This window comes from Balaenoptera borealis, assembly GCF_965194805.1.
Source record: "Balaenoptera borealis genome assembly, chromosome: 2".
NCBI classification, from domain to species: Eukaryota; Metazoa; Chordata; class Mammalia; order Artiodactyla; family Balaenopteridae; genus Balaenoptera; species Balaenoptera borealis.
The window spans coordinates 176,110,979-176,126,092 of record NC_138867.1 but is presented as its reverse complement, the minus strand read 5'-3'; the positions used below and the strand labels follow the sequence as shown (position 1 = coordinate 176,126,092).

The window sequence follows — 15,114 nt, the reverse complement described above, 5'->3', positions numbered from 1 at the left end:
CGTGAAGTGGAGTCTATTTCCCCATACCCCTGAAGCTGGGCTGGGTCATGTGACTTGCTTTGACCACTAGAATATGGCAAAAATGAGAGCAGGAGAGTTTTGACTCTAGGCCTCAAGGGATTTGTAGTTTCTGCTCTTGCTTTCTTACAACTCTTCTGCCACCACGTAAACAAGCTCAGGCTAGTCCACTGGAGGATGTGTTACCACATGGGGTGGAGGTGAGCTCTTCTAGCAAATAACCCTCAGACTACTCAGCTTGCCAGCAGATATGAATGAGGCCATGCTAATCATCTAGACCCAGCCACAACACCAGAAGACTGCAGAGATCAGCTGACCTGGCCAAAATCAGATGAACCACTGAATTAACCTAAACAGTTATGACAAATAACTAGCATTTTATTGTTCTAAACCACTAATTTTGGGGATGGTTTGTTATACAGAAAGTGCTAACTAATACGTAGACACAGGAGGATAAATTTTCTCTACCCTCTTGAAGTTTAGTGTAGCCATGTGACTTGCTCTGGCCAATGACATATGAGCAGAAGTGATGTGAGTCACTTCTATGGAGTATTTAAGGACTGGGGCACCATTCTCCGTCTTCCTTTTCACTGCCATGGTAACTGCCATTGTTTGAGCTGGTGGAGACTTCAACAGTCTGGGTCCTTGGATGACAGTGTTTGTGGAGAACTTTTCATCTGTGAAGGACTTTTTAACATGAGTGAAAATACACTTTTACCATTTTGGCCACCGAGATTTTGGAGATATTTGTTATTGCAGCATAAACTAGCCTATACTGATTAAGACATCTCAGTCCAGAGATCTGAGATGTCCTTCCCTGCCCCACATGAGCTACAGTTTGCATGGATCTTGGTGCTGGGGAGACTTTTACATCATGTTCTCTTTCCTCTTAGAAATCACAAGTTCTTCATCCACATCCTGCCTCATACACAAAGCTTATCCTCACTTAGCAAAACCCTCTTTCCTTGCTTCAAAGAGGAAGGAGTGGAAACTTTTTTTGTTATTTAAAGAGACATAGAACAAAGGGGAATATTCATTCATTCATCCATTCAACAAATATTTTAAAGGAGCTTATTTTATTCATTCATTCATTCACTTATTTATTCATTCATTCAAAATATTTTTATTGAGCATCTTGTGTTACAAACAGTTGCAGGTGCTGGAAATGAAGCTATGAATGAAACAATGACCCTGCCTTCTGGATTTCATGTTCCAGTGGGGGGAAACTAACAATAAACAGATATATAATATAATATCAAGTAGTGATAAACACAACTATGAAAAGATCAACAAAGAAAATCAGGGTAAGGGGTTAGAAAGTGACGAGGGCTGTTTTTCAGGTAGGGTACAGAAATGACCTCTCTTGAGTGAGTGATATTGCTACTGAAAGTGGGGTTCCGGCTGCTCAGTGCTCAAAAGCCAATAAAGGGGCAAGGTTGGTGGAAAGGAAAGTTTGCTTTATTTTGGATGCCAGCAACTGAGGGGGGTGGAGGAGGGCAGACTCTTGTCCAAAGGCCACCTCACCCCCCCCGACTGACAATCAGTGGGCAAGAGCTTTTATAGATGGAGGGAGGGGGCTGCATGAAGAAACAGCACAGTCAGCTCTGACAGTCATCTTGAAATTGGTCATGCGGTGATCTGGTGATCTGACCAGCGTCATCTTGATTGTTTTTTTTTGTGTATGGGGGGGCCATGCCGAGAAGCTTGTGGGATCTTAGTTTCCTGACCAGGGATTGAACCCAGGCCCTCAGCAGTGAGAGAGTGGAGTCCTAACCACTGGACCGCAAGTGTATGGATTCCCCCATCTTGATGGTTTTAAGTACAATCTTCAGTTCCAGGGGTCGGTTTGTTCCCATTTCCTTGAGACCAGTTCTCGGAATTGTGGCAGCTTATATCATGGCTACAGTCTGTTCATCATGTAGTTAACTCCTTCTACCTGGTAGGGGTTTCAGTATCTACAAGGTAGCTCACAGGATATGGCTTGGAATATTATCTATAGCCCTTGGGAAGGAACTAAAGGTCCTTGACTTTGCTTACTGACTAAACTATTAATGTTTTGTCCTGTTTCACTGTTTTTCTTTGTTTCTGTATTTTCTCACTTCTCTGATTAAACTTATTCTTTGGCTAAAGTTTTTTTCCACAGACAAAAGGCAGGCAGAGGACATGGGGGGAAGGACCATAGGGTCCTGCTCCATTTCAGTATTTCATCAGAGACCTGAACAAAGTGATGGAGTGAGGCTGGGGGCTCTCTGAGGCAAGGGAATTTCAGGCAGAGGGAAGAGCAGGTGTGAAGTCCCCAAGGCCTAGTTTTGTGACTAAAAGTTCAGTGCGGAGAGAAAAGGGGGGAACATATTTATTGGACACCTACCATTTCCCAGAGACTTTATTAGGTGATCGCACCACACATTAAATCATTGAGGCAGAGACTGCTGAGTGTTTACCAAAATCCATCCCCTCTTCTTCTCAGGGATGCAGCTAGAATACATTCTCCAGCCTTCCTTGCAGTGGGTGCAACCAATCCAAGTGGGAATTAAATGAAATACCATTCTGGATACTCCTTCTGGACTGGCTGACCGTTGTCCTCCCAGTCTCCTGATTAGCTCAGCACATCATATTGCCTTCTAAAATGTCTCTCTTCAGGCACCATTTTTGCAGGCAGAATTGGAAAACCAATTGGAATTGTTCAGAAGGTGCCCAGACTTTGGCTATTGGGCCAATTTCATCTTCCTTTTCTTTTTTTGAAATTCTTAGATCAATACTTTAGTAAGTCCACATAGAAATTCACTCTAAGTGCCTTGATTAAATGCTGTGTACATAGGACATTTAGACATGGAAGCAATGTCTAGACCATGCAGAAGAGATAAAATGGTTACTCCATCTCAATGTACAATGGCCCAACATTATTGTTATTTTTTAAATTTGTATTGGAGTATAGTCAGTTTACAATGTTGTGTTAGTTTCGGGTGTACAGCAAAGTGAATCAGTTATACATATACATATATCCACTCCTTTTTTTAGATTCTTTTCCCATACAGGCCTTTACAGAGTATTGAGTAGAGTTCCCTGTGCTATACAGTAGGTCGTTATTAGTTATCTCTTTTTTGTATAGAATGGCCCAACATTATTTGATCCCATGCATATAACCGCTCATGTCATTGAAAGACTATAGAAGCAAATAAATGGGAAGCATCTTTCTTTTCTTCTTTTAATTCAGTCTGGCTGTATTTGAATTTCACAGGTTTTGGGCTTCTTCTCTGGGCCAGTGGATCAGTGGATTATTGCAATTATGCTTCACTACAAACTACCCCAAAGCTCAGTGGTTTAAAGCAATAGTCATATATCCCCATGCACCTGTGAGTCTTCCAGGTTGGCAAAACTTGACAGGGACTCAGCTGGTTGACTCGGCTCCGTGCGTCTTTCATCCTTCTCCTGGGATAGTTGTGCTCATGGTGACAGCAGAGGTGCAAAAGGGCAGGTGGAAACATGGGAGGTCTCTTAAGGCCCAACCTTGGAACCGGCTTATTGCCACTTCTGCCCATGTGCTGTTGACCAAAGCAAGTCCAAAGCCAAGCGTTGAGGAAATACACGTCACCCACGATGAGGATGTGCCAAAGATAGGGATACAGGAAGGAATGAATAGTTGGGGCCAATCTATCCATGGTCACCAACTCTTGCAAAAGACACCAGAGTTTAAAAGTTGGTTGACTCAGTAAGGTCTCATCCACATAAAGGAAAAAGCAGAAATTTTGGACATTTTCAAAGGACTTTTAAGGAAACCAGGATGGCTATTTATGTTCATATGTCATGTGATTTAAAAATAGGAAAATTCAATGCTAATTGCATAGACTAACAATAATAACATCTTACATTGCATTGCATTTTAGAGTGCACAATGCATTTTAATATCTGATGTCTCATTTTATAGTCAAAACAACTCTGCTCAAGTATTATTATCCTAGTTTTGAACAGGGTGTGATGGAGGCTTAAGTGACTTGTCCAAGGTCACACAGCTTGCCAGCGGGAGAGCCCAGAATTAATAAAATCACTTGATATGTAGCAGATGCTAAGGGATTTACGTATACCAGAGGTCAGCAAATTATAGCCCAGGGGCCAAATAAGCCTGTAATGATTTTTTTTTCTTTGGCCCATTTTATTTTATTTATTGTTTTTTAACATCTTTATTGGAGTGTAACTGCTTTACAATGGTGTGTTAGTTTCTGCTTTATAACAAAGTGAATCAGTTATACATATACATATGTTCCCATATCTCTTCCCTCTTGCATCTCTCTCCCTCCCACCCTCCCTATCCCACCCCTCTAGGCGGTCACAAAGCACCGAGCTGATCTCCCTGTGCTATGCGGCTGCTTCCAACTAGCTATTGGTTTTACATTTGGTAGTGTACATATGTCCATGGTACTCTCTCACTTGGTCCCAGCTTCCCCTTCCCCTTCCCCATATCCACAAGTCCATTCTCTAGTAGGTCCGTGTCTTTATTCCCGTCTTGCCCCTAGGTTCCTCATGACCATTTTTTTTTTTTTTTAGATTCCATATATAGGTGTTAGCATACGGTATTTGTTTTTCTCTTTCTGACTTACTTCACTCTGTATGACAGACTTCAGGTCCATCCACCTCACTACAAATAACTCAACTTCGTTTCCTTTTATGGCTGAGTAATATTCCATTGTATATATGTGCCACATCTTCTTTATCCATTCATCTGTCGATGGACACTTAGGTTGCTTCCATGTCCTGGCTATTGTAAATAGAGCTGCAATGAACATTGTGGTACATGACTCTTCTTGAATTATGGTTTTCTCAGGGTATATGCCCAGTAGTGGGATTGCTGGGTCATATGGTAGTTTTATTTTTAGTTTTTTAAGGAACCTCCATACTGTTCTCCATAGTAGCTGTATCAATTTACATTCCCACCAACAGTGCAAGAGGGTTCCCTTTTCTCCACACCCTCTCCAGCATTTATTGTTTGTAGATTCTTTGATGATGGCCATTCTGATGGGTGTGAGGTGATACCTCATTGTAGTTTTGATTTGCATTTCTCTAATGATTAATGATGTTGAGCATTCTTTCATGTGTTTGTTGGCAATCTGTATATCTTCTTTGGAGAAATGTCTATTTAGGTCTTCTGCCCATTTCTGGATTGGGTTGTTTGTTTTTTTGATATTGAGCTGCATGAGCTGCTTGTAAATTTTGGAGATTAATCCTTTGTCAGTTGCTTCATTTGCAAATATATTCTCCCATTCTGAGGGTTGTCTTTTCATCTTGTTTATGGTTTCCTTTGCTGTGCAAAAGCTTTTAAGTTTCATTAGGTCCCATTTGTTTATTTTTGTTCTTATTTCCATTTCTCTAGGAGGTGGGTCAAAAAGGATCTTGCTGTGATTTATGTCATAGAGTGTTCTGCTTATGTTTTCCTCTAAGAGTTTTATATTGTCTGGCCTTACATTTAGGTCTTTAATCCATTTTGAGTTTATTTTTGTGTATGGTGTTAGGGAGTGTTCTAATTTCATTCTTTTATGTGTAGCTCTCCAGTTTTCCCAGCACCACTTATTGAAGAGGTTGTCTTTTCTCCATTGTATATTCTTGTCTCCTTTATCAAAGATAAAGTGACTATCTGTGCGTGGGTTTATCTCTGGGCTTTCTAACGTGTTCCGTTGGTCTATATTTCTGTTTTTGTGCCAGTACCATACTGTCTTGATTATTGTAGCTTTGTAGTGTAGTCTGAAGTCAGGGAGCCTGATTCCTCCAGATCCGTTTTTCTTTCTCAAGATTGCTTTGGCTATTCGGGGTCTTTTGTGTTTCCATACAAATTGTGAAATTTTTTGTTCTAGTTCTGTGAAAAATGCCAGTGTTAGTTTGATAGGGATTGCATTGAATCTGTAGATTGCTTTGGGGAGTAGAGTCATTTTCACAATGTTGATTCTTCCAATCCAAGAACATGGTATATCTCTCCATTTATTTGTATCATCTTTACTTTCTTTCATCAGTGTCTTATAATTTTCTGCATACAGGTCTTTTGTCTCCTTAGGTAGGTTTATTCCTAGGTATTTTATTCTTTTTGTTGCAATGGTAAATGGGAGTGTTTCCTTAATTTCTCTTTCAGATTTTTCATCATTAGTGTATAGGAATGCAAGAGATTTCTGTGCATTAATTTTGTTTCTGCTACTTTACCAAATTCATTGATTAGCTCTAGTAGTTTTCTGGTAGCATCTTTAGGATTCTCTGTGTATAGTATCATGTCATCGGCAAACAGTGACAGCTTTACTTCTTCTTTTCTGATTTGGATTCCTTTTATTTCTTTTTCTTCTCTGATTGCTGTGGCTAACACTTCCAAAACTATGTTGAATAATAGTGGTGAGAGTGGGCAACCTTGTCTTGTTCCTGATCTTAGTGGAAATGGTTTCAGTTTTTTACCATTGAGGACGATGTTGGCTCTGGGTTTGTCATATATGGCCTTTATTATGTTGAGGTAAGTTCCCTCTATGCCTACTTTCTGGAGGGTTTTTATTATAAGTAGGTGTTGAATTTTGTCAAAAGCTTTCTCTGCATCTATTGAGATGATAATATGCTTTTTCTCCTTCAATTTGTTAATATGGTGTACCACATCGATTGATTTGCATATATTGAAGAATCCTTGCATTCCTGGGATAAATCCCACTTGATCATGGTGTATGATCCTTTTAATGTGCTGTTGGATTCTGTTTGCTAGTATTTTGTTGAGGATTTTTGCATCCATGTTCATCAGTGATATGGGCCTGTAGTTTTCTTTCTTCATGACATCTTTGTCTGGTTTTGGTATCAGGGTGATGGTAGCTTCGTAGAATGAGTTTGGGAATGTTCCTCCCTCTGCTATGTTTTGGAAGAGTTTGAGAAGGATAGGTGTTAGCTCTTCTCTAAATGTTTGATGCAATTCGTCTGTGAAGCCATCTGGTCTTGGGCTTTTGTTTGTTGGAAGATTTTAAATCACAGTCTCAATTTCAGTGCTTGTGATTGGTCTGTTCATATTTTCTATTTCTTCCTGATTCAGTCTCGGAAGGTTGTGCATTTCTAAGAATTTGTCCATTTCTTCCAGGTTGCCCATTTTACTGGCATATAGTTGCTTGTCATAATCTCTCATGATCCTTTGTATTTCTACAGTGTCAGTTGTTACTTCTCCTTTTTCATTTCTAATTCTATTGATTTGAGTCTTCTCCCTTTTTTTCTTGATGAGTCTGGCTAATGGTTTATCAATTTTGTGTATCTTCTCAAAGAACCAGCTTTTAGTTTTATTGATCTTTGCTATCATTTCCTTCATTTCTTTTTCATTTATTTCTGATCTGATCTTTATGATTTCTTTCCTTGTGCTAACTTTGGGGTTTTTTTTGCTCTTCTTCCTCTAATTGCTTTAGGTGTAAGGTTAGGTTGTTTATTTGAGACGTTTCTTGTTTCTTAAGGTGGGATTGTATTGCTATAAGCTTCCCTCTTAGAACTGCTTTTGCTGCATCCCATAGGTTTTGGGTCATCGTGTTTTCATTGTCATTTGTTTCTAGGCATTTTTTGATTTCCTCTTTGATTTCTTCAGTGATCTCTTGGTTATTAAGTAGTGTATTGTTTAGCCTCCATGTGTTTGTATTTTTTACAGATTTTTTTCCTGTAATTGATATCTAGTCTCATAGTACTGTGGTCAGAAAAGATACCTGATAAGATTTCAATTTTCTGAAATTTACCAAGGCTTGATTTGTGACCCAAGGTATGATCTATCCTGGAGAATATTCCATGAGTACTTGAGAAGAAAGTGTATTCTGTTGTTTTTGGATGGAATGTCCTATAAATATCAATTAAGTCCATCTTGTTTAATGTATCATTTAAAGCTTGTGTTTCCTTATTTATTTTCATTTTGGATGATCTGTCATTGGTGAAAGTGGGGTGCTAAAGTCGCCTACTATGATTGTGTTACTGTCGATTTCCCCTTTTATGGCTGTTAGTATTTGCCTTATGTATTGAGGTGCTCCTATGTTGGGTCCATAAATATTTACAATTGTTATATCTTCTTGGATTGATCCCTTGATAATTATGTAGTGTCCTTCTTTGTCTCTTGTAATAGTCTTTGTTTTAAAGTCTGTTTTCTCTGATAATGAGAACTGCTACTCCATCTTTCTTTTGATTTCCATTTGCATGGAATATCTTTTTCCATCCCCTCACTTTCCGTCTGTATGTGACCCTAGGTCTGAAGTGGGTCTCTTGTAAACAGCATATATATGGGTCTTGTTTTTGTATCCATTCAGCCAGTCTATGTCTTTTGGTTGGAACATTTAATCCATTTACATTAAAGGTAGTTATCAATATGTATATTCCTGTTACCATTTTCTTAATTGTTTTGGGTTTGTTATTGTAGGTGTTTTCCTTCTCTTGTGTTTCTTGCCTAGAGAAGTTCCTTTAGCATTTGTTGTAAAGCTTGTTTGGTGGTGCTGAATTCTCTTAGCTTTTGCTTGTCTGTAAAGGTTTTAATTTCTCTGTCAAATCTGAATGAGATGCTGGTTGGGTAGAGTAATCTTGGTTGTAGGTTCTTCCGTCACTCTAAATATGTCCTGCCACTCCCTTCTGGCTTGCAGAGTTTCTGCTGAAAGATCAGCTGTTAACCTTATGGGGATTCCCTTGTATGTTATTTGTTGTTTTTCCCTTGCTGCTTTTAATATTCTTTCTTTGTATTTAATTTTTGATAGTTTGATTAATATGTGTCTTGGCATGTTTCTCCTTGGATTTATCCTGTATGTGACTCTCTGTGCTTCCTGGACTTGATTAACAATTTCCTTTCCCATATTAGGGAAGTTTTCAACTATTATCTCTTCAAATATTTTCTCAGTCCCTTTCTTTTTCTCTTCTTCTTCTGGGACCCCTATAATTCAAATGTTGCTGCATTTAATGTTGGCCCAGAGGTCTCTGAGACTGTCCTCAATTCTTTTCATTCTTTTTTCTTTATTCTGCTCTGCAGTAGTTATTTCCACTATTTTATCTTCCAGGTCACTTATCCGTTCTTCTGCCTCTGTTATTCTGCTATTGATTCCTTCTAGAGAATTTTTAATTTAATTTATTGTGTTGTTCATCACTGTTTGTTTGCTCTTTAGTTCTTCTAGGTCCTTATTAAACGTTTCTTGTATTTTCTCCACTCTATTTCCAAGATTTTGGATCATCTTTACTATCATTATTATGAATTCTTTTTCAGGTAGACTGCCTATTTCCTCTTCCTTTGTTAGGTCTGGTGGGTTTTTACCTTGCTCCTTCATCTGCTGTGTGTTTCTCTGTCTTCTCATTTTGCTGAACTTACTGTGTTTGGGGTCTCCTTTCCACAGGCTACAGGTTCGTAGTTCCTGTTGTTTTTGGTGTCTGCCCCCAGTGGCTAAGGTTGGTTCAGTGGGTTGTGTAGGCTTCCTGGTGGAGGGGACTAGTGCCTGTGTTCTGGTGGATGAGGCTGGATCTTGTCTTTCTGGTGGGCAGGACCACATCCACTGGTGTGTGTTTGGGTGTCTGTGACCTTATTTATGACCTTAGGCAGCCTCCCTGCTAATGGCTGGGGTTGTGTTCCTGTCTTGCTTATTGTTTGGCATAGGGTGTCCAGCACTGTATCTTGCTGGTCATTGAGTGGAGCTGGGTCTTAGTGTTGAGATGGGGATCTCTGGGAGAGCTTTCACCATTTGATATTATGTGGAGCCGGGAGGTCTCTGGTGGACCAATGTCCTGAACTTGGCTCTCCCACCTCAGAGGCACAGCCCTGACGCCTGACTGGAGCACCAAGAGCCTGTCATCCACACAGCTCAGAATAATAGGGAGAAAAAAAGAAAGAAAGAAAGAAGGAGATAAAGTAAAATAAAATAAGATAAAATAAAATGAAATAAAATAAGATAAAATAGTTATTAAAATAAAAAATAATTATTAAAAAAATTTAAAAATTAATAAAAAAAAGAAAGAAAGAAAAGAGCAACCAAACCAAAACACAAATCCAGCAATGATAACAAGTGCTAAAAACTATACTAAAAAAAAAAAAAAACGGACAGACAGAACCCTAGGACAAGTGGTAAAAGCAAAGCTATACAGATAAAATCACACACAGAAGCATACATATACACACTCACTAAAAGAGAAAAAGGGGGAAAAAAAAATATATCGTTGCTCCCAAAGTCCACCTCCTCAATTTGGGATGATTCGTTGTCTACTCAGGCAGATGCAGGCACATCCAGTTGATTGTGGAGATTTAATCCGTTGTTCCTGAGGCTGCTGGGAGAGATTTCCCTTTCTCTTCTTTTTTCGCACAGCTCCTGGGGTTCAGCTTTGGATTTGGCCCCGCCTCTGCCCTCTGCGTGTAGGTCGCCTGAGGGCGTCTGTTCTGCCCCGGACAGGACGGGGTTAAAGGAGCCGCTGATTCGGGGGCTCTGGCTCACTCAGGCCGGGGGGAGGGAGCCGTACGGAGGAGGCGGGGCGAGCCTGCGGCGGCAGCGGCCGCCGTGACGTTGCACCAGGCTTAGGCGCGCCGTGCGTTCTCCCGGGGAAGTTGTCCCTGGATCACGGGACCCTGGCAGTGGCGGGCTGCACAGGCTCCCGGGAGGGGCGGTGTGGAGAGTGACCTGTGCTCGCACACAGGCCTCTTGGTGGCGGCAGCAGCAGCCCTAGCGTCTCCTGCCCATCTCTGGGGTCCACGCTGATAGCCGCGGCTCGCACCCGTTTCTGGAGTTCGTTTAGGCGGCGCTCTGAATCCCCTCTCCTTGCGCGCCGCGAAACAAAGAGGCAAGAAAAAGTCTCTTGCCTCTTCGGCAGCTGCAGACTTTTTCCCGGACTCCCTCCCGGCCAGCACCGAAGCCAGAGCCTCAGCTCCCAGCCCCGCCCGCCCCGGCGGCTGAGCAGACAAGCCTCGCGGCCTGGTGAGTGCTGCTCGGCACCGAGCCTCCGTGCGGGAACCTCTCCGCTCTGCCCTCCGCACCCCTGTGGCTGCGCTCTCCTCCGTGGCTCCGAAGCTTCCCCCTCTGCCACCCGCAGTCTCCGCCCGCGAAGGGGCTTCCTAGTGTGTGGAAACCTTTCCTCCTTCACAGTTCCCTCCCAGAGGTGCAGGTCCCGTCCCTATTCTTTTGTCTCTGTTATTTCTTTTTTCTTTTGCCCTACCCAAGTACGTGGGGATTTTCTTGCCTTTTGGGAGGTCTGACGTCTTCTGCCAGCGTTCAGTGGGTGTTCTGTAGGAGCAGTTCCACGTGTAGATGTATTTCTAACGTATCTGTGGGAAGGAAGGTGATCTCCGCGTCTTACTCTTCCGCCGTCTTGCCCCCGGTCCGCTTCTTTCTTTTTAATGGCTGAATAATATTCCATTGCGCAAAGGTGTTACCGAGTCCAAGCTCCTAATGCTCACCACACGACAGGCCAATAAATCGAGAGACAAGTTGTTGGGGCAAGGAATAGAGACTTTATTTGGAAAGCCAGCAGGCCGAGAAGATGACGGACTAGTATTCCAAAGAACCATCTTCCCCGAGTTAGAATTCAGACTTCTTTTATACTGAAAGGAGAGGGGGTTGTTGCTACAAACTTCTTGGTGCCAGAATCCTTTGTTCTTGCATCTGTCCACGTAGGTCAGGTCACGATGTTTCTGTAAACCTCCAAGACAAATGATATTTTCTGTTCTGTGACTTTTTATCTCTATACGAATGGAAAAGTGTTATACTTTTAAAGGTCAGAGCCTTGAGAATGGGCTATCCGGTATATTTCAGTCTACAGGCAACATTCTTAACTGGTAGCAAAAGCAACAGAATACAAAGGTTAAAGTAAAGGAAACAGACCCAATATGGAGTCACATTTGTGACTTCCCTATTACACAGGGACCACGTTTTGTTTATTTATTCATCAGTCAATGGATGTTTTGATGGTTTCCTGGAAACGACCCATCACCTCACCCATAAATACTTCAATATGCTTCTCTAACACATAGAGACTAAAAAAACCAACATAATCAAAATACTACTAACAGGCTTTATAAAATGAACCCTAATTCTTTAAGATCCCCTAACACCCAGCCCAGGTTTGATTGCTCCTAACTGTCTAAACAATGCCACTTTCCCCCGTGAGGTAGATCCTCCCACTTTGACTCCACCTTGGGAAAAACATGGGGCTTCTCTCTGCCCTAGATGCCTCTTATAAGAAAAACATACTGCTCACCTTTAAAAGGAGCCCCCTTTAAAAAGAGAAAGAGGGTCACCCCAGTTTTGGGAACCTAATTCTACGCATGCAGCAAACAAACCTGTGAAACTTGCAATCAATTGCCTTTTTGCATCTAAAGACTCCAATTTTCCTCTCTCTGTCTTTGTGTTCAGATAATACAACCCCCTCCGCCTTAAGGGAGGAGGTAGTGGGGTGGTAAGGAGAAGCTGTTTCGAGAGTGAACAGAAGAGACTTGGGGGGGCGGTTAGCATTGTTTTTGTAAGGGCATCAATAATGTAGGTTGCAATCTGGCGGAGGGGAGATGGTTAAATTATAAGTGTGATTCCATATTCCTGCTGCTTCACGCCTGTTACACATGCCACCTCCTCAAACACCCCCCTCCGCAAACCCCCTAAGTGGAAGAGAAAGAGCTCTCCTGTTACCACCTTTCCTCTGCTCCTTAAGAGAAGCCGGTCTGAAAGGAGGTAGAGGGGGTGATAAACAGCATCCTTCCAGAGACTAGGGTCCTGCCCTGTGCTGGGAGGTTGAGGTGCAGTGTTAAGGGGTGGAGAGACGAGAGTAAGAATTCCCTTTATTTTCCTCTGAGAAGCAATGTGAGGACGGGGGCGGGGGGGGGTGCTGGATTTGTCTCCCTGTGCTGGGTTCCTGTGCAGTACTTTGCTGGAGATGTTCCGGAGCTGATGTGACGCTAGTTCTCCGCTGTCTCCTCCCAGCATCTAGGAAACCTCCTCCTCCTTCGCTTTTTCCCCCCTGGCAGCTGGCACAGCAGCCCCACTTGGTGCCTGCCTTTGTGGGGAGCCCTCAGCTCGAAGAACAGCTGCTCTTGGCACCCTCTTTCTCTCCTCTCTCGGGGGGCCCCCTTTTCCTTTCCATTGGGCAGGCAATGGAGGCGTGGACTTCAGCTGGCTTGGAGCCCTGGGTGCTGACAAGGTGGGACCCTCAGGGCAGCTGGAGGACTCTTTGCGCCGCCCAGTAACCACACAGCCTGAGCCCCGGAGCCGATGCGATACAGGTGAGTGAGCGATACAAGATCCTGGGGGCAGAGTCCTGCAGGCAGTCTAATCTTTATTTCCTTGCTGCAACATTACCTGCATATGCAAAGGTAGAAACCCAATGACCCTCCCCCTTTCCTATGAATAGCTTTTCTTTGGGGGTGGGCGGTTTCTCTTGGTGGGGGCAGACCCCTTGATTTCCAGCTTCTACTTGTTTCTTGATGAAAAATCCATTTTCTTTCAACTGCCCTTAGCCCCCTTGTAGTACTTGATGTCTCTGCCACCTGCCCTGGACATGTGACATTTTCCCAATGACTATAGTTTCCAAGTTAAGTCTAATTCTACTTTTTTATGTCCTCCCCACCCCATCACTCAAGTCTACATTAGTGTCTTTCTGCTTTAAGACCCAGGCAGGCTGGACAAGTGAGAGAACTTGGGATCTTGCGCGCGTTCCCCTCCCCTATCGCCTACAGCTTTGTTGCGGGAGGCGGTCCCCGAAACAAAAGTTCGCGACGCCCGTGTAGCCGGTCCTTGTTTGCTGTGCTCAACGCAGCGTGAATGCGTTGGAAAAAGGGAGATGGCAGATGGCTGTTGAGGATAATTACACCGTCTTAGGAAACCAGTTGTTCCGTTTAATATTTAACATTCCCCCCTCCCTTGCTGCAAATGAAAAGCAGAGATAGCACTGACACCCCTCTAGACCAACCCCTCCCTTTTTAAAAAATGTTTGGACAGAGTTGACTCTCCGGGTGGCTTTCATTTCTCAAGAAGTGAGAGAGACAGAATCCCTCTCCTCTCTCGCTCTCTCTCCGCTGACAGCTTCGGAGAACACGTGGCTGCCGCGGCTGGTGTGGGCAGGAGGGGGAAGCGCCCCGCGGGCTGGGCTCCTCTGCCTTTTCCAGGGGCTCCTGCTTTCGGGGCTCCTGAGAGACTGAGCTGGGAGAAGGAACCAGAATAGAATGTAAACAGGAGGACAGAATACCTTCCCAGAGGCAGTAACCTCTGTTGAGGGTAAACGGACAGGAAGGGAGAGCTCATCCGTGTGCCCCATCTCTCCTTGGCTCCAAGCGAAGGTGCATTGAGGGTGGGCGGGTCTCCACTAGGTATCCGGGCTCCATCCTGAGTTTCCTGTTCTGAGTTGACAACTTCAGGGCAGACTTGCCATTTCCCATGCGGGCTCTTTCAAGGACAGTCCTAGGTGGGGAGAGGACGGGGGTAAGGTGGGGAGGAGTCGTCTAGGGTGTCCGTGGCTGACGCTGGTCCCACATCCCCTACTTGGTCTCTAGTCCCTCCAATACCAAGCCCAGGCTGCAGAAAGTCTCCCAACTCCAGCCATCTTAGTAGCTGACTATTCCGTTGATATTGTTTTCCTCCAAGACACAGGGATTTGCAGAGAAACATAAAGATGTCACTCAGGGCAAATGCCATCCTCCCTCTAGATAAGACTGGTTTAATTCAATGCTGCCCCTCCCCGTCCCCCAAAGTAAGGGGAAAGATCAGGACCGGGGTTCTGGAGGCAAAGGGCACATTTGACATTGAACAAATTACTGGGTAAATGACCTGCAGAGTAATGCCAAGTGCAGCTCTTGGACATCACATGCTCCGGCAGAGGGTTTGACTTATTTATTTTATTATTCTTTTCGAAATGTTAGCTTACAGGACCAGAGGGCCCTTACTGGCCAAGGGCAAGTGAGGGAAGATTCTATTCCAGGATCTTTCAATCCCACTGTCTTCATAGTGACAGACAGGCAAGGGCTCTTGGCAAGCTCTCCTACCCCTTCCGGCAAGGCCAAGCCTGTCTGATGGCGGCCAGTGAGACTGACTTAACCGAGTGGGAGGGGCCGCTGGTCAGAATCTCCAGACCTTCTTCTCAAAGTGCAGACCTTGGACCAGCAGCACCCTCTGGGAATGCAGAGTC

The 15,114-nt window shown here is 43.5% G+C and overlaps 1 protein-coding gene across 1 annotated transcript in view; it reads left to right on the top strand.

The window, feature by feature from the left end:
• Positions 1-10,907: 10,907 nt before the first annotated feature.
• Positions 10,908-15,114, top strand: part of CACNA1A (calcium voltage-gated channel subunit alpha1 A) — a 338,162-nt gene continuing 333,955 nt past the window's right edge. The window contains exon 1 of the mRNA XM_082381539.1: positions 10,908-13,216. The gene's annotated coding sequence lies outside the window, so the exon portion shown is untranslated. The remainder of the gene's footprint in view (positions 13,217-15,114) is intronic.